The sequence below is a fragment of the Carcharhinus amblyrhynchos genome, unplaced genomic scaffold, assembly GCF_965287045.1.
Source record: "Carcharhinus amblyrhynchos unplaced genomic scaffold, sCarAmb.v2.hapA scaffold_38, whole genome shotgun sequence".
NCBI classification, from domain to species: Eukaryota; Metazoa; Chordata; class Chondrichthyes; order Carcharhiniformes; family Carcharhinidae; genus Carcharhinus; species Carcharhinus amblyrhynchos.
The window spans coordinates 1,698,677-1,723,870 of NW_027649779.1; the positions used below are offsets into that span (position 1 = coordinate 1,698,677).

A 25,194-nucleotide genomic window follows, 5' to 3' on the forward strand; every position below is an offset into this window, starting at 1 on the left:
GACAGGGATCGAGGGTGGAGAAAAAGGCGAGGGTAATATACAGGGAATGAGAAAGGGAGACAAAGGAAGACAGGTTGGAGTTTGTAATAAGAAAGGGAGAGGGAGACGAAGTTGAAATGGGAGACAAAAAGTGAGGCAGAGGGAAATAACCACAGATGGAGAGAAACAGAGATACAGAGACAGAGAGTGAGACTGAAAGAGTACAATGGACACAGCAAGGATAAAAGACAGAGGTGGGGGGGGGGGTAACAATCAGACAAAGAAGTAGACGGGGGACAGAGACAGAGTGGGAGAAGGAGACTGAGACTGAGAGGGGGCTGGAGAGACCATCGAAGAGTATAGAGAGAGGGAGACTGAGGGAGAGGCAAAGGGACAGAGAGAAACATCGAGAGAGACAGAGACACAGAGAGACACACGGAATGAGACACACAGAAATTTACAATCACCAATGCACCTAATCAGCACGACTTTCAGACTGTGGGAGGAAACTGGAGCACTCGGAGGAAACTCACACAGATACAGGGAGAATTTGCAAACTCCGCACAGACAGTGACCCGAGCCAAGAATTGAACCCAGGTCTCTGGAGATATGAGGCAACAGTGCTAACACTGTGACACCTCATCTACGGTGACAGTTTGGGCAAATAAATTCCAGAAGGACCTGCATAGCAGTGCAGCCCAAACATCAGCCCATATGCAGCTTTAAGCTTTATTACCGTTCACCTACCATCATCAATCGGAGCAGCCTCCAGAAGGCTGAGTCACTAAGGTCTTAAGTTGGCTACAATTAGCAGAAACTTGTTGTACCCACAATGGAAGAGCCAGTAATCAGGAACTTTTTTTCAAAACTCACTCAATGACAGCCAATAATCTTTGACTGTGGACATAAGATTATCCTGTCCTGAATAAACTGAAGCAGCGAGTGCTGATGGGGGAAACCAAAAGGTCATTACAGCCTGAATTGCACCCATGGTGGAGTGGCAGTGAACATCTGATGGAGGAAGATTGCACATGCCTATGCCGTTTGAGAGTGTCATCCTGAGCCAGATTCACCATCCCATCCTGGCTGAACTTCATCATGGCCACCCAGGAGTGGCACACTGAAGACCCACCAAGTTGTCATGTCTGGTGGCCAGGTATGGATACAGGCATTTGGTTGTGGGTCAGTGTTGGCAATATCAACAAGGGCAGAACTGACACCAGTCACTACTCTTCACACTTGGGAATGGCTGGAACGGCCGTTGATGTGGCTGCATATGGACAGTGCCGGACTGTTCATGTTCCTGAAAATGATAGATGCTGATTCAAAATAGATGGCCGTTCACAGGGTGAGTTAATCAAACACAAGGACAAGAGTGGAGAAAGTTCACGCCTCTTTCTCGACACTTGGGATCCCGCAGGTGTTGGTTTCTGAAAATGGACCACCCTTCATCAGCCAGGAATTTGTGCATTGCATCAAGTTGAACAGAATTTGACACGTTAGTACAGTGCCCATATTACCTGTCATCCAACAGCCTCGTGGAACGAGAGGTCCAAGCAGTAAAAGCAGGTTCAAAAAAAATCCCACCGCCTCCTTGGATACCAAACCATCCAGACTGATCTTCAGTTACAGGGCAATACCCCCTTCACCCACACCCCCCTCCACCTCCCCCACCTCCCCCACCCCCCGGACACTTTAGGAACTTTCAAGAGTTATTGGGTAGGCACATGGAGCACACCAGAATGATAGGGAGTAAGATAGCTTGATCTTGGGTTTGGACATAACTCGGCACAACATTGAAAGCCGAAGGGCCTGTACTGTGCTGTACTGTTCTATGTTTCTATCTTTCTAGGTTGGAATCGATCCTGCTTCCTTGTCACGTTGAGGCAGCAAAGCTAATTGTATCTCTTAGTGAGAACCACACTGGATTTTTTTTCCCTCGTGTGATCACGATTTGTGACAGCAATGTCTGAGACATCAGTCTGTTTTTTATTAATTTGTCTAGTTTAAACAGATTAAAACCTCAATCAGATTAGCATTCCTATTCATGATGAACCCACTGTTAATGTTCTTAAAATTAATCCCTGTTTTGAGTTGAAACGGATCAATCAGTGACGTTTATCTAGTTTTGCTGTCATTAACATTTCATTGTAAACAGTGAGGTATTTATGTAAATAACTACAGAAACAGAAATTCCAAATTAGATTGTTGACTGACAAAAACACAACAAATATTTCCCCACCAACGCAGCACCGAATTAGAGATAACCATGCAAATCAATATTATTTATTCATCAGTTATGTGAAGAGGAAAAAAAAATGATATCTCTGTTCAGAATTAGGAAATAATCGCTCTGATCCCGAAATAAAACGACACAGCAAATGTGTTTGTGGGAATTTCACGTGTTTCATCTCTAGTGGGCATAGATTTAACGTGAGAAAGGAAAGATGTAAAAGAGTAGAGAGGGACTTTATTTTTCACACAAAGAGTTGTGAGTGCCTGAAACAAGCTGCCAGAGCTAGTAGTACAGGTGGGTACAATATTGTCTTTTAAAATCGCTTAGACAGTTATATGAGTAAGATGGCTACCGAGGGATATGGGCCAAACGCGAGCAGTAGGGAGCATTTTACTAGTTTAAAAGGGGCGGCACAGATATGTTGGGCCGAATGGCCTGCTTCCATGCTGTTAAACTCTGTGACTGAACGATTCTGTTTCATCTTTCTAATTCTCCCAGATACTGATTGCAGATGAGTCAGCCTCCGATTTAAATGGATGAAGGAGATATTATTATGTTGTGTTACAAAGTACGATTGGCTGAGTGACTTGTCAGAATTATGATTGTTGTATGTTTACAGAACGTAATTGATTTTGAAACGAGGCGGGAATGATCGATAAGAAAATCTGTAATTGATCTGTTATTGATTGTACACGTTAGATTCTTTGGAACGGTTCTGCCGCTATATTCCAGAGGTACTTAACCCTTCTGGTCAACTTCCAGCAGCTGTTTGTTGAGTTTTTGTTTTAAATAAATGTTCCGTCCTTATACAGAGGTATCTGCCTCGTGACTTTTATATTCTCTGTAGTTAAAGACAATATTGGTCACTTCAAATTATCCCATAATACTAGTCACAATTTGGAAATTTGTCATCCATAATGTGCTTATGTGAAATACACCTCAGTCTCTTTGTTTCACCTCATGATTTGCATGACTGCTCTGTATGTGTTCTCTATCTAGCTTGTGGTATGCCTGCCTTGAAATTGTTTCATCGGACAATGTACAGAGAGATTAATTCTGTTAAACCACGCTGTAGCGATGCCGATAGTGCTTTTAAGGAGCAGTGCAACGGGAGCAATTTCCTGCCTAGCACTGTCCTGCATCGCCCTCTGATGAAGCAGAGCCATTGCTGTTTAGAATTATCTGAAACTCTTCAGTGACAGACCAGTTTATGAATGAAATCACCGATGTCTCCTCAATGTTCACTCATTCTGTCTCTGGATTTTATCACAAGAAGGCAGAGATGAAGGTGTTTTTACACGGGTCGATCACTGGGTGGCGCAGTGACTCTTTCAGGGAAGGGCCTTGAGTTCAACCACATCCCATACATGACTGGGGGGACATACCTGTCTGGGGGAGGGGGTGGGGGGCGGGGGAAACCCTATAATAGGGAAATGGAACGGAGTTGATGGGTTTTAGAGAACGGAATAAAGCCAAGCCAGAGATGGTTAAATTTTTATTCAATGTTTATTTTAAAAATTCAGAGAATATTTTAAAACGATTTTTTTTAAGTTAAAAAAGTGAACATAACGATCGAACATTACATTGAAAATAGAACACATGCACAAGGAATCCGTCAATATTTGGACATCTGTTACATACACCAAAAATAGAAAACAGGACATTAATCGGAAGAGGAATTAACAAATGTGAATAAGAAATAAAACAAGTTTCTTATTTATACATGAAATTTGAACTATGGGGAAACTATTAACTATAATTACATTATAACAAAAATGCCTCAGACAATTTACACTGAAAACTGAAATAAAATCTAAGGTAGCCTTAGTTACAGATTCAGAATGATAAGCTGGGAGAATTTTACTGATACAGTCACCGAGAGCTGATATTGTAGTTGAGCCGTACAGAGATCTTGATAATCAGCTGAGGGAAATCTTCAGCGTCCAAAGTTCAACCCGTCATTTGATCTGTAAGAGAAAGATACAATATTGAAGCAGATGTTTCTGATGCGGGACATTAATGTTAGAGTTTTTAATCAGTGAAACATTGAGAGATTTTTCAAATCCATTCTGCCAGTTTGAAATGTGAGTGAATTGAATCATCTCACCTTCACCAGAGTGACCACAGTGCTGTAGGACATGCTCAGGAAGAACAGGACGATGAATGTGGAAGCGGTTGTCCAGATGTTGCTGTTATCATCCTCATGGCCTTCAATCCAGATGCGGTCGGTGGGGTCTGGGGGCGGAGACCAGGAAATGAAATTAGATTACTTTATTTATCCAGGGAATCTTATTGTTATTTTTCTTTTCGCGTTCTCCTTCATAAACTGTTAATTCATTTTCTCTTATAATTTTCAATGTATTTCGACTTTTAAGTTCAGGACACTCAGTAACTGACCTCTGTAACTATTTTCACACTTGATCTTTATGTACATTCCTTGGACAGTCCACATCAGAAAGCACTGAAGGTGGTTTCTTGAGAATCAGTTAATTTTCGAACTGTTTGTCAGAGTCCCTTACTGAAGAATATTATGAGAATATATGAATATTATTGAGGAACGTTCACTGATCAATGATTGTTTCCACAGATGGTGACTCATCTGTAAACTGTGGATGCTGCTGTTTAAGAACTGGGATGTAATTTCTGATCTTTTCTTATTTGTGGTGGTAATGGTTAGAAGATCACTAGCTTAATTCAGTTTCTCAACGTGTTTTCGCTGCAATGCACATTGGACGAGTTGTCGGTAGATAAGTCCATCAAAATTCATATTTAAATTTTACTTTCGTCATTTACCTACCATATGAATGTAAGATTTTGCATTTATGTGCATGTGCATGAGCATCTCGTGTTCTGCATTAATCTTTGGCTCTGAGTTAATATATGTACAAGAGTCTTAATATACGCGTTTATTTGCCTCCGTTTGTTGACTTGTGCAGTTGTGCGTCTGCATCTGTGTGTACGTGTTATTCTCCTGTCATTGTGTATGTATGGCTCTATTATTGAGTTAAATTTATGTATATGTATTAATGCCACCCTTAATGGATGCACATGCGTTTCTATCTATTACTATGTCTTAACTTCTGTCATTCTAGTAATGTTTGTTTCCTTTTCTGTTTGCGTTTGTTTCCCCATGTGTCTGTGTGTGTACCTTTTAACATGTATGTATGTGTATACGTGTTGATAGTTCTTCACAACGATATCTTGATATATGTTTGTGTTTCGATATGTAGTAATGTGTGCTATGGTATTCTGTTCTGTATGAGCATGCTAATGTTTATGTCTACATGTTTGCGTGCAAATGTTTTGCTGTCAGTTCATCTATATGCAGACTGCTTATTTGTTTATTTGCATTTCCATATATACCTGTTAATGTGTATAACATTGTGTGTCTCTATATCTATATTCCTGTCAGAGTGAATGTCTGCTAATATATATACTTATTTGAGTGTATGTATGTGTTTGTGCATTTATGTGGGTCTGCATGCACGTGTATTTGTCTGATTTGTGTCTATGCATGTATGTGTTTGTGTTTGGGCCTGTGTACCGACTCATGCAAGTGTATGTACAAACAAAGAACAAAGAACAAAATCAGCCCGGGAAACAGGCCCTTCGGCCCAACGAGCCCGCGCCGCCATCTCAACACCACCAGTCCCCCTCTCCCCCCACGACCACTGTCTAATGTTTTATGGCCATCCAGATTGAGGGAAACTGATTTAGGGACAATTTATTCCTGCCAATCAGCCTAACAGCACATCTTTGGGGTGTGGGAGGAAACCGGAGCACCCGGAGAAAACCCACGCAAGCACGGGGAGAATGCGCAAACTCCCACAGACACCGGCCCAAATCCATGTGTCTGCACAGCAATGCGCGATAGTCACTGAGCTGTCGTCTTGCCCAGTATCTTGTCCAGTTTAGGCACACACTACGACCGGAAGCACTAGGCCAATCCTGAACAACCAAGAGCAGCCCCAGTACGACCAATCGCGTGTGTGCCCCTCGTTGGACACGAGGTGGACTGACTTAAAACCTGTGAATGAAATGAGAAAAACATTATTATCATACCATACCCATCTACATTACCAGGGACGCCTCAATGCTAATGATCTTTCTTTAAAACAATCTCCTATATCCACCCATCTCCAACCCAGTCATGTGCCTATCTAAGTTTCTCTTAAATGACTCAAGCGTGTTTGCCTCCACCACCTTACTTGGCAGAGTATTCCATACACCCACTACCCTCTGCGTGAAAAACCTCCCTCTAATATCTGTATTGTACCTCTCCCCCCTCACCTTAAGTCCATGGCCCCTTGTCCTACGTGTCTCTATCATAGGAAATAGCTTACCTCTGTTTAATCTATCTATACCCTTCATAATCTTATATACCTCTATTAGATCCCCCCTCAGTCGGTGTCTTTCAAGGGAAAAGAGACCCAATTTCTTCAATGTTTCCTCATACCCCAGTCCTTCCATACCAGGCAACATCCTGGTAAACCTCCTCTGCACTGTCTCCAGAGTCTCCACGTCCTTCCGGTAGTAAGGCGACCAGAACTGGACGCAGTACTCCAAATGCGGCCTAACCAACATTCTGTACAACTGCAACATTAGACTCCAGCTCTTATATTCTATACCCGTTCCTATAAAGGCTAACATACCATAGGCTTTCTTCACCACACTCTCCACTTGCACTGCCACCTTCAAAGACTTGTGCACTTGCACACCCAGGTCTCGCTGCGATTCTATACTCCTTACAGGCTTACCCTTTACCATGTAACTCCCCCCTACATTATTCCGGCCAAAATGCATCACCTCACATTTGTCCGGATTAAACTCCATTTGCCACGTATCTGCCCAATCAACCAGCCTATCAATATCCCGCTGTATTGCCGGACACTGCTCCTCACTGCCCGCCAATCCAGCCATCTTGGTGTCATCAGCAAATTTGCTGATCGCACCACCTACTCCCTCTTCCAAATCATTTATATGCACTACAAAGAGAAGAGGTCCCAGTACTGAGCCCTGTGGCACCCCACTAGTGACAGACCTCTAGCTAGAAAAAGACCCCTCCACTACTACTCTCTGGCTCCTCTTTGCAAGCCAGTTCTCTACCCATCTAGATATCTGACCACACATCCCATGAGCTTTAATCTTCTGTACCAACCTACCATGAGGGACTTTGTCAAACATCTTACTGTAATCCATATAGACGACATCAATGGGTCGTCCTTCGTCGACGGTTTTTGTCACCTCCTCAAAGAATTCTACCAGATTTGTAAGGCAAGACTTCCACTTGACAAAGCCATGCTGCGTATCCTTAATCAGATCGCAACTCTCTAAGTGCGCATACATCCTATCTCTAAGAACCCTCTCCATCAACTTACCTACCACTGACGTTAAGCTCACCGGCCTATAGTTACCTGGGCTATCCCTCCTACCCTTTTTAAACAACAGGACCACGTTCGCTATCCTCCAGTCCTCTGGGACCTCACACGTGTCCAAAGAAGAGACAAAGATTCACGTCAGAGGCCCAGCAATCTCATCCCTCGCCTCTCCAAGCAGCCTAGGATAAATGCAATCGGGCCCCGGAGATTTATCAGTTTTAATGCCATCTAAAAGCCCTAACATTTCTTCCCTCGTAATCAATAGATCTTTGAATTGGTCTACCGCTCCCTCAATGACCGTACTAGACATCAAGCCCCTCTCCTTCGTGAATACCGATGCAAAGTATTCATTCAGGATCTCCCCCATTCCCTCTGCCTCGAAGCACAATTCCCCACGTCTGTCCCTGAGAGGACCGATTTTACCCCTAGCCACCCTTTTGTTCTTAAGATAGGAGTAAAACGCCTTTGGATTCTCCTTAACCCTACCTGCCAAAGCCATCTGATGCTCCCTCTTTGCTCTCCTAACTCCCCGTTTGAGATCCCTCCTACTCTCTCTGTATTCCTCCAACGCTCTCTCCGTTCCCAGCTGCTTAGACCTGACATACGCCTCTCGTTTCTTCCTAACCAGGTCTTCTATATCTCTAGTAATCCATGGTTCCCTAATCCTGCCTTTCCCATCCTTCCTCCTAACCGGCACATGCCTTTCCTGCACCCTTTGCAGTTTTCCCTTGAAATACTCCCACATGCCTCACGTGGTCTTGCCTTCCAGCAGCCTATCCCAGTCTATATCCCTAAGCTCCTGCCTAATCCGGCTGTATCTAGCCTTCCCCCAATTTAGCACCCTTGTGTGTTTTATGTGTATATGTGTGTGCTTTTGTACATATTTGATTGTGTGTGTATGTTGATGTTGAAGTGCCTGTTTGTACAAGTGTGAGTCTATATGTTCGTGTGTGTGTGCGTGTGTGTGTGTGTGTGCGCGCGCGCGTGTGTGTGTGTACGACGACACCTGTATTTCTAATTGTGACAGTTTTGTGTAGTATTGTCAGTGTGTATTTTTTTTAACTGTTGCTTCAGGTTTAACCGGCAATTGTTAACTGAATATGATCCAAACAATCCGAACAATGGGGCACATGTTCAGAATCTGCTGTTTAAGTTTCTTTTATGTGAGTGGCACGGTGATATCAGGAGAGTGAATGAAATAATTAATTGATGCACCTCAGAAACCTCAGTAACAGAACAGTGAAAACCGGGGAGGATTCAATTATGTGTTTAAATTTGTATTTCTGGAAATCAATGTCAGCACATGATTAACAGGAACAAGAGTGCTGAGACATTTTTGAAATATTTTGCATAGATATATATGCACACATTAGTTTATGTGTATTATATACTTCAGTGATACTTTGATAATGATAATGAAACTTCAAAATCTGTAGCTAAAAAAAGGAAGCTAATTTGTACTGTTTGCAACTGACTCCATCTTATAGAGCTGTTCCCTTCCAAACACACTACTTAGGGATAGGGAGGAGAGTGAGCTCATATTTTCCCTCTCTCTACCCTGTGATGCAATGTCCCTGATGGTTCTAAGCACGGAGGGGGTGGAGATGCAGTAGACTAAATAATGACATCCTTCCTCTTTTCATTGAGGAAGTTGTGGTATATGAATTAGCTATTGATCCTTCCCTGTCTTTGTTGGGTGAGTAGGAATCCGGTATGTTAACAATTTCACTCTCCCTCAATCTGATGGGGGATTATTTCTCGATGATTATGTGTGACCCTCACTTCTGTTCAGTGGGTGTGATGCAGCAGCTTAAAGCTGACAATGAAAAGGTAAAGGCATGGACAATGAGAGAAACACAAACACCGAGATCTAAATATTGAGAATGTTTGCCGCAAATGTTGAAATTGTCTGATTTTTCCTCAGGGAGGAAAGACGGTGAATACATTTTGGAGAATCCTAGAACAAATGTGCTCTACTCTGTCTCTAAGACAGGGTGGATCTGAGCTGGGCGCATTGGTTCAACAAGACTTCGATCTGAGTCCTGAAAATATCTGACTCAAACCAAAAAAAAATCTACTGGAAGGAAAACTGAAAAGCAATCAATGAAGCGATTGGGTATTTCATTTATCGTTAGAGGAAAATTATTTTATTATTTTTATTGTAGTTTTTAACGTAACCAAGTGATACTCATTGACATGAATTAACAGTGTCCATCAGTGCAAGGAAATGTTCACAAAACTGGGTTTACCGCTGGATTTGTCAACTGTTCTGTTGATGATCTTCAAGGGGATGGCTTCATGTCCCACCACACAGGAGTAAGAAGCGCCGCTGGACCATTCCTCTGCTGCAATGGATAACCGGCTGTACATGAAGAAGGAGCTACTGCCGTTCTCCGCCACCACCTCGGTGTTCCTGTAGGTCCCGGGATTCACTGGCTTGTGGTTGACGGTCCACTTGACAAAGATCTCTCGGGGAGAGAAACCTCTCACTAAGCAGCTGAGGGAGACGAAACTCTGAGCGGAGACTTCTTCTGCCGAGGGCAGGAGGACAGAGACGACCGGTACCCGCGGATTTGGATCTGCAGAAAATGTACAATAAATATCAATAAACTGGAGAATTCTGGAGACAATGAAACCGCTGGTGAGATATCAGGAAAATGTGCTTCGATTTTGATTTTAAACGTTTCAATTTTTACTTCCAGCTTGGAGGACAGGTGAACACAATTGTTTTCTCAAATAACTCAGGGGGGCGGACTGGAAAGTTTCAGAAAGTTTACAGCACAGAATCAGGCCATTCGGCTCAACTGATCTACTTTTCTTTTCAGTTTTTATTTTTGATGCTCCACATGAGGCTCCTCCCTTCTTCTTCATTCTAAACCCAATAACATCGCCTTCAGTTCACTTTTCACTCATCAACACATCAAACTCCCCATAAAAATATCAATCGGCCCAGAGTCGTTTAGTTCAGGGGAGACCATTAATGCACTGAATACTAAATATTGACTAGTACACTTTCACTGGAGATAGACACAGTGATGCATTTACATAGAAACATAGAAACACAGAACAGTACAGCACGGTAGGGCCCTTCGGCCACAATGTTGTGCCGAACTATGTCCGAACCCAAGATCAAGCTATCCCACTCCCTATCATTCTGGAGTGCTCCATGTGCCAACCCAATAACCGCTTGAAAGTTCCTAAAGTGTCCGACCCCACTATCACAGATGGCAGTGTATCCCACACCCCAACCACTCTCTGATTGAATAACCTACCTCAGGCATCCCTTCTATATCTTCCACCATGAACCTCAACGTTATGCCCCCTAGTAGCAGCTACATCCACCCGAGGAAATAGTCTCTGCACGTCCAATCTATCTCTACCCCTCATCATCTTATAAACCTCTATTAAGTCGCCTCTCATCCCCCTCCGCTCTAAAGAGAAAAGCCCCAGCTCCCTCAAACTTTCCCTCAAAAGACCTACCCTCCAAACCAGGCAGCATCCTGGTAAATCTCCTCTGCACTCTCTCGAATCTTTCCACATCCTTCTTATAGTGAGGTGACCTGAACTGAACACAATATTCCAAATGTGGTCTCACCAAGGTCCGATACAGTTGCTGATAACTACACGGCTTTTAAACTCAAACTCCCTGTCAATAAACCCTGACACACTGTAAGCCTTCACTGTTCTATCCATTTGAGAGGCAACTTTCAAAGACCTGTGGATATGAACCCCAAGATCTCCCTGTTCCTCCACATTGCTCAGAACCCTGTCGTTGACCCTACATTTATTGTTTCAATCTCTCAGCTCACCTGTTTCCTTGTGGATAGATGTTCTTAGAGGAGTCGGCAGATCCTGATGGCTCACCACGCACTCAAACACAGCCGCACTCAGCCAGGCTTGTGTCGAGATGTTTAATTTGCTGATCACGCTGTCAGGATCCGCTCCGGGCTTTTCGGCTATCTCTGATTTCAAATACTTCCTGTCTCGGATCCAGGACACGTTAACTCCATCAGGAGCATTAGAAATGATGCAGGTTAAGGTCACGGTCGCCTCCAGTAAGACCTGTTCTATTGGTGGTGGCTGTATCTTCACTGTGGTATCAAGGCACTGGAGAGGACCTGAGAATGAAAAATGAAAATCAACCCTAGTTCCCCTTCAGAAGCAGGACAGCTGTCTTCAGCCTGAAGAAGATGAAGTCGCCTTCAATATATCAACCTCTAACTATCACCTTTCAACATCGATGGGCGATGAAAAACCAGCTTGTTTTATGAACTTATTCCCTTTATTATAGTATTGTAGCAGCGGTGCCATTTTCATAAATCAACATTGCAGGATTCCCAAACAATACACCATCCTGAACTCAGGGAAAACAGTACTGGGCGTTAGTTTATACATAGGGTGGATGCACTTTCTGAAATTTCACCCCTATGCTGTGACTTGTGAAAGAGTCCGATCCCCACTTTCTCTCTAAATCTTACCAGTTGCCTCAGGGGAAGAAAACGTTGACATCAAGGCCATCTCTCTCACTATATTACTTCAAAATGGAAGTGAGCATTCCTTTAAGGGGAGGCAGTGGCATATGGTGTTATCAATGGGCATGTAACCTAGGGCAAGGTTCTGGAGACGCAGATTCGAATCCCATCATTGCAAATATTAAATCTGAATTCTATAAAAATGTATAATTAAAAGCTGAAATGGTTGTCATGAAGCCATTGCTGTAAAACCTCTTCTAGTTCACAAATCCTCTTTAACAAGTACATCCGCTGTCTTTATCTGGCCTGGTATGCCTGTGACTCCAGATTCACAGCAACATGGTTGACATTGAAGTGCCCCCGGGTTTGGGAAATAAATGCACCTCTCATGAAGGGATAACAAACAATTGCTTTTGTGATGAAATTCTGAAGGAGGCCTTGTCCTAATGCAGCAAATTACATGAAAATAACTTACAAGTTATTCTATGCGTTGTACCAACATTAATAGGTCCCTAATTCTGATTAACATCAGAATTATATATGTTGCCCTCTGTTTGACTCTCTTACCCTGAGATGCGCTGATGTTCATACTCTGAGTGTCTCCTAGGTGAGTGACCTGGCAGGTATAGAACGCTTTGCTGAACCATTCCCCAGCGGAGACTGTCAGCCGGCTGCTGGCCGAGAAGTTCCCGTTCACTTGACAGGCGGGAGAGGTGACAATTCCTGAATCCACGGGTTCCCCATTCTTCAGCCACTTCACCGTCAGTGACCCTGGCTGGAAATCGATGATTGAACAGACGATGGTTGCAGATTTCCTGCTTGTGATTTCTTCACTGGAACTCATGGTGAGGATTACAGTTGGGGGGATGACACCTTCAACAAACACATGTTTAGGCATCACTTGAAAATTCAATTGACAACAATTAAAATTAGTTCTTTTACTTTAGCAACAGAGCTGCCGATTTAAGAATTGTGTCCATGGTTTTGTTGAATTGGCAGGGAAATGGCAAATAGAATTCAACCGTCAAAAGTGTCACGCAATGCATTTGCGGAGGGCAAACAAAGCAAGGGAGTAGTCAATAAAACAGAAGGTTGAGAGAGATTGAGAAAATGCAATACCTTGTAGTGCATGTCCACAGCTGTTTTTCGATGGTAGGGCAACTGGACAAGTTGATCAAGAAAGCATTTCGGATTAATTCCTCCAATGTGTGAGGTATTGAAAACAAAATCAGTGATGTAATGATGGGGCTGTGTAACACACGAGTTAGGCCACGTTTGGAGTTTGCTGCATAGTCCTGGCCATCACGTTGCAGGAATGACGTAATGACTCTGGAGAGAGATGAGGTTTGCAGGAATGTTGCCAGGGCCTGAACATTGCAGCCATGAGGCGAGATTGAATAGGCAGGAATTGTTCTCCTTAGAAAAAAAGGAGGCTGAGGTGTGACGTAATTGTGGTTCACAAAATTATACGGGACGTAGGTAGAAATAATTCATTCCCCAAGTGGAGGCCTCAATCACCAGGAAGCATGATTATTTAAAATGTGTCTGTATCTGCATCTCAAGTGCTTTAACCGACAAGGCTACGAAGCAAGGACTAGAAAGTGGGCTTAAAATGAATGGCTAGTTTCTTTGTTGTCACTTTTGGACAGCACAGACATGATGGTCTAAATGGTCTCCTTCTGCACCGTAACATTTCGATGGTTCTCTCGTTCTGAGTAACTTGTCAGTCAGTAGATACTTACCTGGATTTTGCACAATTTACATTTTTCAAATTGATACAAATCGGTTATAACTAAGACCTTATACAGTTCAATCACAGCGCCCCTCTCTTACCCAGGTTTCACAACACTTACATGACATTTCAACGCTCTTGTCTGAGTCACTGTGTCGAACCTCGCAGTCAATTCTGGGGCATTCTCTCGCTGAGTCAGTGATGGTTAACTGGCTGCTCCGTGTGTAGGTCCCCTTCGTGTTTCTCACTGACGGGTAAGTCTTAAACCCACTGGTGATTGGCTGCCCATTTTTCTTCCACGTCAGTTTGGAGACATGTGGAGAGTAATCCATCGCCAAACAGCCGTAGGTGACGGCGCCGTCGGAGTTGTGTTGCTGACAGGAGGAGACCAGGCTGTAGAGAGTGGGCGGAGACGGTGTCGCTGGGAAAGAATAGCCGATTGAACAAGTTAAACTCTCATTTGCGTCTATTAAGTCATCAGTCATGTTGTTACAAATATGTTTCTATATTAGATATAGCTCTTGGTGTTATATGGGTTCTAGGTATGATCAGGATATTGATGAGGGATATGGGTAATAGGTATGATCAGGATATGAATGAGATCTGACAAAGTGAATGGCGGAGTAGGCTCAGAGGGCTAAATGACCACTCCTGCTTCTATTTTCTGTGCTTCTATCCTGAACATTGATTAGAATTATGAACTTATCCTAATATTTCCAGATTTAATCCTATATCTACCTTTAAGATTGTGTTATTTCTATCAATTGGGAAAAGTCATCTCTGAAGAAACTCACATCCCTGTCTCCACCTCTAGCAAATTAAGAAGAAAAATACATTCATACAGTGTCAAAATGGCATATCATTCATTGGATTAACAAAGAAGAGCAAAGATTGTCTCAATTGTTGCAGCAACTATTTATTTCTCAAACAACAACATCTTACTCATTCAACGAGAATATGCTGCAGGTGTCACACCAATCGGGGTGTCGGTGTTCACTCGGGGAAGACTTTCAAGGTTGTCTTTTTATCAGGGTGGAATTGTATTGTCTGTGTGTGTGTTGGCGGGGGGGGGGGGGAATGTGTGGGTCTGTGTGTGAATGAGTGTGGGTGAGTGAGTGAGGATAGATGAGAGTGAGTGAGTGAATGTGTGTGACTGTGAGTGAGTGAGAGGGTGAGGACGAGTGACTCAGGGTGAATGAACGCCATTGAGATTCTGAGGGTGAGTTTGTGAGTTTGAGTGAGTGAGTGAGAGTGAGTGAGTGAGGGACAGTGAGTGAGGGAGAGTGAGTGAGGGAGAGTGAGTGAGGGAGAGTGAGTGAGAATGAGTGAGGGAGAGTGAGGGAGAGTGAGAATGAGTGAGGGAGAGTGAGGGAGAGTGAGAATGAGTGAGGGAGAGTGAGGGAGAGTGAGGGAGAGTGAGAATGAGTGAGGGAGAGTGAGGGAGAGTGAGGGAGAGTGAGGGAGAGTGAGGGAGAGTTTGTGAGTTTGAGTGAGTGAGGGAGAGTGAGTGAGGGAGAGTGAGTGAGGGAGAGTGAGTGAGGGAGAGTTTGTGAGTTTGAGTGAGTGACGGAGAGTGAGTGAGGGAGAGTGAGTTTGTGAGTTTGAGTGAGTGAGTTTGAGAGAGTGAGGGAGAGTGAGTGAGTGAGGGAGAGTGAGTGAGGGAGAGTGTGAGTGAGGGAGAGTGTGAGTGAGGGAGAGTGTGAGTGAGGGAGAGTGTGAGTGAGGGAGAGTGAGTGTGAGGGAGAGTGAGTGTGAGGGAGAGTGAGTGAGGGTGACTCAGCGAGGAAAGGTAGATAAGGTAGGGAGAAAGAGTGAAGATTATGAGTGAGGATGAGAGACTGAGGGTGAGTGAGTCAGTGTGGGTGAGGGTGAGAGAGTCAGTGAGCCACCTCCTCCTCTCCCTCTCCATCGATCTTTTCTCGATTCTCTCCATTGATCAGCTTTCAGTAACAGGGCTGTGTAAAGTCAGGAATCAGTGTAGATCACCGGGCAGCTGCTTTAATGTCGGGGCCTTTCTTTAAGAAACACGGATCAGCGAACAAATAGACAGACTGAGGGAGCTGGAAGGGAAGCTTCCAGCAAAACTAGGGTCACACAGGAATCAAACACCAAGTTTACACCAGTATTGGGGAGCCAGGCGGACTTAGTCTCAGCCAGATCCCTTCTTATTGATTGTGTCTTTGTGTCCGGTGTAACACATGGAAATCCCTACTTCTGACCTCATGTTGGATGAAATGTGTCATTGATGAAGCAATAGAAGATTGTTGGTCCCAGAACAGTCCCCTGCCGGACTCCTGCAGTGATATCCGAACTTGGATGAACTTAGATGTTTGATCTCCATCAACCATTACCATCCAGCTTTGTGATAAGAATGACTGCAAACCGAGAAGAATTTCCCGCCGACTCTTATTGACTTGAGTATTATCGGGCTTTTCGATCCCACCCTCATTCAAATTCTACCAGGCGAGGGGGGTGGGGGGGCGGAGGTGGTGTTGAGGGAGAGGTGTGATGACACGATGGCACTGTGATTACCGCTGTTGCCTCAGTTCGAATCCCGATTTGGGTCACTGTCTGTGTGGAGTTTGCACGTTCACTCCGTGTCTGCTTGGGTTTCCTTCGGGTGCTCCTGCTTCCTCCCACAATCCAAAGATGTGCGGGTTCGGTGGATTGGCCATGCCAAATTGCCCCTTAGTGTCAGGGGGGTCTAGTAAATCCATGTGCTTATGGGACTAGGGCTTTGGCGGGATTGGTGTTGATTCAGACTCGATGGGCTGAATGGCCTCCTTCTGCACTGTAGGATCCTATGATTCTATTCTATGATATCAAGGACAGTCACTCTGACGTATGTGAGATGGAAATTTGTAAGAGGGTGTGTGTATGTGTGAGGGAGAGAGAGAGAGAGAGAGAGAGGCAGACAGACAGAGTCAGAGAGAGAGAATGTGTGTGTTTCAGTGCCTGTGTGTGATAGATTGCGTTTGTACGTCTGTGAGACAGTGGACTGTGAGTGCAAGAGGGGAGAGTGTGCGTGAGAGAAAGGGTGTGTGAGATGATGTGTGTGTGTGTTTGAGAGAAATAATGTGTGTTTGAAGAGTTATTATTTGTGTTTGACGGTTTGTCTCTTCTTGAAAGTGCTTGTGTGTGGAGAGGCGGGGACAGTGTGTGTGGAGAGTCTGTGTGAGATTTTGTGCGTGATTGAGTGTGTGTTTATGTGAAAAGGAGAGTGTCTATGTGAGGTAAAGTGTGTCTGTGAAAGAGAGTTTGTGCTTGAGGGGGAGGGTATGCTCACATACCTCTCCAACACTTTGGAGAGAGTGATGCATTCACGTGAAAGACAGTGAGAGAGAGAGGGGGTGCCTATTGGAAAGCAAAATATTTTCGTGAGTGTCTGAAAGTATGCATGGGATCGCATAGCAGTGAGAAAGATATGTGCAATGTGTGTGGGTGGTAGAATAATGTGTTTGAGTGTGTATGTGTGTGTGTGTGTGTGTGTGTGAGAGAGAGAGAGAGAGAGGGAGCGAGAAAGAGAGAGAGCGAAATACTTGTGTGTGCGTGTGTGAGAGAGAGAGTTGTGTGTGAGAGTGTGTTCGAGACATGAGTGTTTTTTTACCCGTGTGTGAGACAGTGGTCTGTATGTGCAAGAAGAGAGGTGTCCGTGAGAGACAGGATATGCGAGATAGATAATGTGTGTGTGTGTGAGAGACTGTATGTTCGAAGAGTTATTCTTTGTGTGTGAGGGTGTCTCTGTTCTTCAAAGTGTGTGTGTGTGTGTGTGTGTGTGTGTGTGTGTGTGTGTGTGTGTGTGTGTGTGTGTGTGTGTGTGTGTGGAGAAAGAGAGAGGCGGGGACAGTACATGCGAGCGAGAAAAAAAGGGTGAAAATTAGAGTGGATGTGTGAGTGCATGTGAGTGAAATAACTGTTGAGAGAACATGTGTTTGTGGTAGTTGGAATGTTTAAGAGAGATACCTTGTGTATACATGCGTGTTCGTCTGTGAGAGACGGAGAGACTGTGCATGTGAGTGAGAGGATGTTTGTGAGAGACGGTGTTTGAGAGCAAGATTGTGTATGTGTGAGACAATGTGTAAGGGACTGAATGTGTGAAAGAGAGAGGAGTATATGCCGATGTGAGAGAATGTGTGTGCAAGTGCTTGTATGAGATAGAGAGATTGTGAATGCGAGAGAGATGGAGTGAGAGTACGGAAGAGGGAATGTGAGCGGGATAGTGCATGTGTGTGTTCGGGTGTGTGTGTGTGTAAGGGAGCATGCGTGCCTGAGCCTGCTTATGTGAGAGACTATGGTTGTGTATAAGAGAGCGTGTTAGTGTGTGCGCATGTGTTTGTGATTGTGAGAGAACCAGTATGAGAGAGCAAGAATGTACAGGTAGTGTGTGCAAGAGAGATAAAAAAAACATGCATGTGTGCGTGTGTGTGTAAGAGAGAGACGTGCGTCTGCAAGAGGAATTATGAGAGAGCATGTATGAATAAATGTGAGCCAGCTTGAGCATATGTGACAGAGTCCGGAAGACAGAGTGCATGTGAGAGTGATATGCGAAAGTGTGAGACCGTACATATTTGAGAGAGTGTGTCTATGTGTAAGAGAGATTGCGTGTGGGTGTGTGTGCGTGTGAGTGCTTCTGTGTATGGGGTCTGAAACTGATAGTATGTATGTATTTGTATTTGAGAATGCATGTATAACGTGGAAGAGAGAGAGAGAGAGAGAGAATGTGCATCTCAGTGTGTGTGAGAGAATCAAGTGTGAGTATGTATGTGCTGCATGTGTGAGAAACTACGATAATGTGTTTCTGTGCATTCGTGTGTGTGAGGGTGTGTAAGTCTTTATCTGGCTGGTTCAGTCTGGAAAAGCCCCCTTACTCCACACATACTCACTGGGACATACAGTAAGTGTGAGTCACAACTGAGCACAATACGCATCGCGGGCCAAGGGTTGGAAAGACATTTAAATCGTTGACAAGTCAGTCACAATTGATTAATTCTTCTTTCTTCAATGAGCGAAATTTGTAAAAACTCAGGAAGTTTGACATATTCCAGGGCAAAGCCACCCACAAGATTATCCGCCCCCTCATTTACCCTATTCACTCTCTCCATCAATAACAAGCAGTGCCAGCACTGTGTGTATTATATACAACATGCACTGCAGCAACTCACCAAGGCTCCGTAGAATACACTGTCCAAACCCGCTGCCTTTACATCCCAACAGGACAAGGGCAGCAGCCACATATGAACACTATAACCTGCAAGCTCCCCTCCAAAACACACACCATCCTGACCTGAAACAATATCTCAACTCATTCATAATTGCTGGGTCAAAATCCTGGAACTTTCTGCCTAACAGCAGGGCGGATGCCTGCAGCATATGCACTGCAGTCATTGAAGAATGCTTCATATCGACACTTTCTCAAGGAACTTTTAGGGAAGATTAAAATTCTAACTGAGCAAATAACTCTAAAATGCCTTTAGAAGATTAAACAAAAGATGCAAGTAAATTTGCCCCGTGAAGTTTCATACTGAATAGGACAGGGACTGTTATATTACGGAGCACGATATCGTAAATCTCACTTCGCATTTGTTCATCGAACATTCCCAAAGCCGGCACATCACTACGTAAAAATCACACAATTCTCCCTCTACAGTCTGAACTTTCTGCTCTCTCTGATGGTCACAATAGGCTTTAGGGATTTCATTTCTGAGACGCCGAGTCAAATATCAAGTCAAACTGCTAGAAACGGTGAAACAGTTGAGTGCCCAGCAGATAGATTTTTTTTTCAATCTATCAATTTCATTCAGACTGATTGATCAATGTTCAACTCACAATAGAACATCAATAACCTATTTTAAATTAAACTGTTATTCATTTCAGAACTCCTTTCGAATTCTCATTATGTAACTATCTCACTCCTCGAAAACAATGTAAAAAATGCCGTTTCGCTGAAAATGAGCAATCAAAAATAAGAGATTCAGGACAGTTCAGTGGCCCTAACAGAGATGCAGTGACACAGTAATTGTTCAATGTCCCTAACAGAGCTGCAGTGACACAGTAAGAACTCAACAAACCAATATGCGTAAGAGAGATTGAGTAACACAGTAAGAAGTCAACAAACCAATAAACATTTGCTTTGAAAATCATTGCCAACAAAAAAAACAAGGAAAAACATTTTATTGAGCTGATCATAGCTGATGAAATAAAGGTTTTGTTTCTGAATTCATTTTCGATACAATTAAATACTCTCTAAAACGGATTGTATTTTGCATGCCAGTGCAATATTCAAGTGTTTTTTTGTTTTTAATTAATCAGCACCAATATTATATTTTAAGTTCTTGTTAATTGGCAGTTCGTTCTCCTGTCAGCTGTTTTGAACTCAGTAATAAAATGGGTTTGCAATCATGCCAAACGTGCTTCTCCCTCCAACATTGTTAAATAATTAAGTTACAATTCAATCTTAGACAATGTTAAACAATAATTAAAATTACTGAATGGAAACTTTTAGACATCTGCCATTCATTTACTTCAGTTTAATCATATTGTCATACTTTATTTTCACTACAAATAATTTATTATGATCTACAAACATGTTAAAAATGCATACCTCTGAGTTTGGATAGACTATAATGGCCTGGCAGTTTAAAATCAATAATACTGCTTCCGAGATATAGTAATTTAGACCATCCACATAACTTAATTACTGAACACATTGTTTAATTAAAGAAAAGCTGAATTATACCGTGCAAACACAAAGAGTACAATTGATTCAAATCCGCTGTAACACTATAACGTGATGCAGGATGTAAGTTTTTCTTCATCATAATATTTAATAAGAATTAAACACAAAGTTCAGATAGAGTCAATTCTTCTATTCTATCATTTATTCTTCCCATAATTCTATCCTGTGTTCAGCAGTAATTGGAGACATGATGTCATTATTAACTGCAATGCTAATATTATTTTTATAATCTTTATATCATAACATTTTTATATAAATTAATCTTTTTAAATTTCAAACATTTATTTGTCAATCTCTAGCCAGTTCCCGTTGATAATTTACTACAACTCAAACACAATCATGTGAACAATGTTGCTTGAGTGTCAGCGAATTACATTTGTTAGAAAACTCTGTTCACTCTGTCAAATTTGTACAAACTGTTTGATTCTAACTGATCAAATTCGACAACAAAAATAAACAATATAAAAAATTAACCTGATGTTCATTTTAGAACTGCCTTTGCCTTTTTAAAATCTCCCTGTCTGTCTCAAATCCCAAAAAACTGGGCAAAAATGTATTTTTTTTTTCTGAAAATGAGCACATCAAATGTAACAGATTCAGGGTAGTGTAATGGCCCTAACAGAGATACAGTGAAACGTAATTAATGATTTATTTTAACATGTCAGCATCAGTTAACATGAATAAAATGCCCTATCATATATATTCTTTTTCCGAAAGCTTTTTTTGCTTTATCCCTACCAAAATATTCAAACGTAGTTTTATTTTCATTTAGCCAGAACCGCTCAGTATCACTGAGTTGAAACAATGCAAAAAGAATTGAGAAACGCCAAACTATTTCACAAATTTTGAGATGAGATTAGTAATTAATTATCTCGATATCTAATTAAAAAAAATACTTGGAAGGAATAATCTAGTTGCAACTGCATAAAAAAATACAAAAATCCGATACAAAAATTGTCAAAAAGCAACGTCTTATTCTGCAAAACTCGTATTCCTATGAATGCGAACTTAATCTGGGATGTACCGATTAATGCAAAGTATCTTGTTCAACTGAGCGCTGCTGTGAAAACAGCAGGTTATCATTGAAATAGCTTCTGGAATTGTCACAAAATATTTCCAGTCTGGAAAATGTTCTGGTCATGTTAATTGTGTGAAAAACACAACAGAACTATTAAAGGGGATTGCTGCCAAATTATTCATGTAAAATAATCTGAGGTGAATCTGGAGTTATATTACTGATTACTAATTGTTTGACGTATAGTTTTTTTACTATAAAACTTGTTCATGAGAATTTTGTGATTGCAGCAAAGACTTAGTGTCCGAATGAGCGTTGTAAGTCATGGCTTACTTGAATTTGTGTGTTAGCTAAAATTTATAAAAATGTTGTGATGTCTTGTAGTTTTTTTGTCCCCAAACCTGCTTGTTTTCTCCCTACAAGGATTTCCGAACTCAAAGATTGTTTGTGTTCAACCAGAAAACATCTAAACTCTCAACGGCACCGTTAAAACACTATTTAAACAACGCAGTAATAATGCCACAAAGCCAAACATTTCACAAATTTTAAACATTCCCAGTGACTGCACCACAGAATCTCCTCAGCAGAAAAACAAAAAAAAATACATCAATGAAGGAATGAATCCGTTTCTCAAAAAAACAGCTCAATTATCCATGCAACAGAATCAAATGTAACATTGCAAAAAAAATCTCAATATCGAATCTAGCAAACCAGCTCTTAACCAATTATTAAACTAAACAGAAATCTGGGATAAAACTAATAGCATTGCGAGGACGTGGAATATGTCCAAGAAATTAGTATAACAACTTTATCACATTTTATTTATATTAGGTCACATTTCAAACATATTTAAACATTTGGATGATAAAAGTTCCAGCCATCAAATGCCTCCGAGATTAAACATTGCAGGTATTCTAAATTGTGAATGCAGTAACAAACTATGTTCTAAACGAGTGGTGTAAACCGCTATCCCCTCAGGTTTTAAACATACAAATACAATAAAGCCTGTCTGGTTTCTGCTTGCATCATGCGTTAAGCAGTTGCGAATCCGCAGAATGTTGGTATTCAATCACAAAACGTGTTACAGCTCAGTGTCACTAAGTTCAAACAATGCAGAAACACAAAATTAATTCACAAATTTTACGTATTTAAAGTCACCCAGATACATAATCTCCTCACCAGAAAAAAAAGCACGCTGAGAGACTGAACCCGGCTTCATGCAGAAGCAGCACAATTCTACAAACACTAACAACAGAATCAAATGTAACATTTACAGAAATGTTTAATATAAATTCCAGCCAATTCGCCCATCAAAGTAATTAATGTTTACAATAACCAGAAAATATTGCATAGCAGCACCAGCACTGTGAGTGAGTGGAACATTTTCACTGGATAAATATACACATTTTAGAATTTAAAAAAAAATATTGGGTTAGATTTCAAACAATTGTGTAGTAGATAATACAACACGCAGCCACTAGATGTCGCCGAGATTAAACACTGCAGAAACGCTGAACTGTTCAACAGACGTTCGGCTTTTAAAATAACACAGCCACACAGTAATGTCAACAGATAAATACAAGATCACAACAACTTGGAATTGAATTCCTCAGCAGCACCTATTGCCAAGGAACAGCGGAATTCTAAAACCCCTTTGCAGCAGAATCACAGGAAACATTCTAACAATTCACAATCGGCAATCCACCAAACCCACATATATGTAAACAAATGAACTATTAGTATGGACAAAAAAATAAAACGAAGGCACATGTTCACCAGTTACTCAATAAGTGCATGGCTCTTACCTGCAGTCACCGTCAACATGGTCCCTTGTCCCCAGTAATCGAAGTAGTCAGCTGTCACAGTGAGACACAGCATGACAAATACTGCTGCCGGCTGTTTACTGTAAAATACAGAGATTTGATTTTACTGCTATTTCGAAAGCTTGTTTCCATGCTGTTTAAAAGTGAGCCAGTGAGATACTTCATTTTTTACTGGTCATGATATTGATAAAGGGAGTTAGGAACCTTAAAACTTTCTGTGCGTATTCAGCATGTAAATAAATAAAATAAACCTGAAGTTCTATAACAATTTTAAGTTATAAAGCAATGCTGCTTCTACCTATTATTTTGTTGAATTTTTATTTTTTTTTTGTCATTCGGCAGTGGTACTGATCACATATTAAGGAAAGTCCTTCTCTGAGGTTTTTGTATGAGGATGTCGCTTTTCTGAGCACTGTGACCCACTGATATAGACCACAGCGGCACAAACCCGTACAAAAACTGCACTAACTCTGTTCAGTACTGTCGCTCAACATTCACTTCAAATGGACCATCAGTTCTGCTCTAATTTAAAATATAGGCAGCTATTTATATAACACAATGTGACAGAAATATTAAAGCGAGCAATTTGTCCAGTGTTGTAATTGCTGAAACTACTATAAGTGAAAATCTCACCCTGTTATATCTGTGAATTTGTTAGATTTGCTTTCTTTGCAACTTTTTTTTAAAGAAGATAATGGTTTGGCTCTGACCACTGTCGGCTATATCACGTTTAATACAGATATTTACCTTTCGGTTATAATGGAAGTTGCTGAATTCCGTCTCGAGCTGTTCGTGTCCGGGTCCAGCCCTGGTTCCTCTCGCTGTGCCATTTTGCACAGTAATAGATGGCGGTGTCTTCGATTTTAAGGTTCGTCATGGCCAAAACGGAGTTGCTGTTTGAAAGGTCTTTGGACGGAGTAAATCGATTCTGAATCCCTGGGGCGTAGTAGACGGTGTAAGATGAATCGTAGTAGAGGGTCAACCACTCCAACCCCTGCCCGGGAACCTGTCTGATCCAGCCCATCCAGTAGCTGCCAAGATTGAACCCACTGGTTTTACAGGTCAGTCTCAGGGAGCCTCCGGGAGACCCGGTCTCTGCCTCGGGCTGAGTCAATACAACGGCCGACTGGACATCTGTAAAAATAGATCAAAGAACCCGAGGATTAAACTGGTGACATTATTGCTGACTCTGGAACATTCCAGAGATAGGCTAACATTAAGACCGTAACAGTGGGAGATTTGGACAATAATAATAATAAAATACTCACGGGATAAGAAAGTCAACAACAAACTGAGAGAAATGGCCGACCTCATCTTTCTGGTGATTTGGGGGAAATGGTTGTGTCAGGAACTGAGTGAACAAACCAGCTCCCGGGCTGTTGGATTCCGGTCCCAGTGAGCGGTATTTAAATACCCGGCAGAAGGGGGCGGCTCTCCAGGCGCCGCCTGTTGATTCCCTGCTGGAGGCGGCGCCTGGATCCACGTCCCACCTTCCACACCCCCAACAGAATGGACTCGGAGATTTACAATAGATTAATATTAAAATGGGCATTTTATCTGTATCGGGATATTTGTTTAGCTGAATCTGTTCATTGTATTGTCTCCATTATTTCTGATGATTATATTGCAGTTCAAAATTTTTTAAATTTAAAACAAAACAAATTCCTTTGTAAATATGGTGCTCTTATTACCACGCCCCCAAGAAGAACACAAATCAAAAAAAATGCTGAAATAACATTTTTGGTAAATAAAGAGTCTATTTCGCAGCAATTCCGAGTCTCTGTCACATTACAATAATAAAGCATAATTAATCAAAACAATTT

The 25,194-nt window shown here is 42.1% G+C and overlaps 1 pseudogene; it reads right to left on the bottom strand.

Annotated features, from left to right (window-relative positions):
* Positions 1-9,781: 9,781 nt before the first annotated feature.
* Positions 9,782-24,201, bottom strand: LOC145362376 (Ig heavy chain C region-like; annotated as a pseudogene).
* Positions 24,202-25,194: the final 993 nt, after the last annotated feature.